The following is a 2,748-nucleotide window of genomic DNA, read 5'->3' as shown; positions in this document are numbered from 1 at the left end:
TATCCAGCCTCAAATGTCACTAGTGCTGAGACTGAGAAACCCTGGATTAAACCACGGGACGTGACCTCTCTCTCATCAGGCCACTCTTCCTGATTGCAGAGGGACACTGAATGTCCCCCAGACCCTCTGCCTCCAATTTCTTTCCCTGACAAAACGTGGAAAAATAGTATCTGGGCTCTGGAGTCAGGATACCTTGCCATGAAACTCAGCTCCAGAGCTCAGTAGTTACAGGACTCTGGGAAATGCACTTCAACTTTCTAAGCCTCAGTCTTCTCATCCGTCAAACAGGGATAACAATCGCCATCATTGGGTCACCGTGTGGAATTGAATCCTTCGGTGGTAATACCACTCCACACAGTCCACTGCTGTACTTGTCGCACAACTAAAGTATCCTTGTTCAGAAAACGTTTGGGTTGAGTATATACAGTCAACCTGAAAGTCCTTTTCATACTGACTTAGAATATTTGCAAGGCCGTGGACTTTTAAACCCCAGGCTCCTTTCTCTGTCGCAGATCCCGCTGCCCTTCCCGAGGCTGCGTTTTCGTCCACCACGGTCCTTGCAATAGACTGGATCGCCAGCCCCCGTTTTAATCAGACTCTCTGCCAGAGTGAGCTATTGAAAGTGACACTCTGAGCAGATTACTCTCATACAGAGTCTTGCCACAGGGCCCCAGTGCCTGCCGACAGAATAAAATTCATATTTCTTATCATGCCCTCAAGGCCTTGCACCCTCAACTCTTACTATTTGTTCTGCCCATCCTCAGCTATATTCACTTTATACCATTTCCCTAATATATTGGTCCATGTCTCCCCTCTCAGCCTTTGTCTATGACATTTCCTCCGTCTCGAGTGTGCCATCTCTTTAAAAATTTTCCATCAAACGTTTATTTTCCAAGATTCCAAGGCCGGGGGTCACTCAGCTGGGAATCCGTTCCCAAAGCCTGACGAGGTGCATGCCCGTGGCACAGAGGGCACCGTGTTAGCCCACCAAATTCCTTACAGGGCTGGATTTGGAGGGAAATATCCGTTTCACTCACTATTCTTTTCAGAAAGGCATTTTCTTAGAAAGAACCATGGAAACCAGGCTAGTCCAACCCTCTTATTTGATAAGAACCATGTTATTGTTGCGGGGGTTCCTAAATCTCCAGNCCTACCATCTCTGATTTGCTTGCAGTGCTTTAGAACAGATAACAGCATCTTCAGGGGTGGGGATGTGAAAGCGAGGCTGTCAGTCACTGAGGACCTGGAAGGCACGGGCCTCCTACAGTCTGGGGAAGATTTTCTTCACTTTGTTGGCCACATTTGTAAAGACCTCTACTTCACAAGGACTCTCAGAGGCAGGTGAGGCAGGGATGCTCAACCCCATTGTTAGGTGTGCGAGTTCAGGCTCAGACAAGTTAAGGTACAGGATTCTACTACCAAAGGCAGAAGGGGCTCTCAGGTGAAGGGCTACCTGGAAGGGCAGAGGAAGAGGAATCAAAGGTAGGGGAAGAAGGACAGGAAGTTCATAAGCTGCACCCAATACAAGGCCAGGGGGAACGGGACCTGACCAGGCCTTGTCCGGCCCCGCTTCTATGTTCTGTGTTCCTAACTTCGCATTTACCTGCAAGCTGCTTAGAGCTCTTTCCCAAGATTTACATCACAGTTGGGGTCTTTACTTACAGTATTTCAACATTTGGGTTCTCTCAGTTGTAGCCACCAGGAGCAAAGCCCTAACCACTGTCACAGGCTGGTCCCAGCTTGGAGAGGCCATCGGCCCATAAATGCCTATGGACTAAAAAATATGTGGTCAAAAACACGTGTGTGTGCCCACTTTCTGAAAATGACTGACTTTGTGACTACCTAAAAATATTCTTAGGTCAGCTCTACCCATCTCCCCTGTTGGGGTCCCCCACAAATGGCCATTTTAGATGTCCTCCCTCCCCCCAAGATAACCACTGCTGACAGTTCTGGGTCTCAAGTGTTCCAAAGTCTGTTCACTTTCTAACCAATTGGTCTAAAAGATTCCGTTTGAAATAAGAAAGGGAATGGATCATTAGGATAAATCAGATATAGGTGAACTTATCAAAGTTCAATAAACATAAAAGTGATGAATTTTGAAGTCACATAATTAACTCAAGATTACATGAGCAATAACTGAGTAATTACACCTTTAATAATGCATTGAACTTGTCAGGAATACTTACTCATTCTGCTCAAATTTTTTAACAAGATAGCCTATAGCAAGTGACTATAATTAGATATTGCCTTTGAAAACATCGACAACGTCTAATTGATACCTTTTATTATAAAGCCAGATGCCAAATACTGCTGTTGAGTGGATTAAGGAATAATATTAGATGTGTTAGGATCATAATATCTACTTGCAAGAGTCTCATGAAAGTGGAAATAAAAAACCCAGTTCAACCCATCCATCACCCACATAAAGTTGGTTCAAGTTTGCACTGGTTTGCTTTAAATTACAGCCTGACAGCAGCTGCTACTTGCCAGGGCTGTCAAGTAAAGAAACTAGGGCCTGAGAGGGTGAGGATGAAGACAGGGTCCCTCTCTGCTCCCTCTTTAACACGAATGGCCAGAGAGATGGCTCTGAAAGGGTGGAGACACCCAAAGGTCTCCATGTGGGGGTGTAAAGCAGAGAATATATTTGTTTTTACCTTCTGATGGGAGATTTTCTTTTCTCTCTTCAAGTTTCATTTTCAGGGCTTTTATTGGTTGTTTTATATTTTCTCTACAGCTGTTTGAGACAGG

Source organism: Hipposideros armiger, unplaced genomic scaffold (genome assembly GCF_001890085.2).
Source record: "Hipposideros armiger isolate ML-2016 unplaced genomic scaffold, ASM189008v1 scaffold_1181, whole genome shotgun sequence".
Classification (NCBI taxonomy): Eukaryota; Metazoa; Chordata; class Mammalia; order Chiroptera; family Hipposideridae; genus Hipposideros; species Hipposideros armiger.
Note: the sequence above shows the minus strand (reverse complement) of the source record.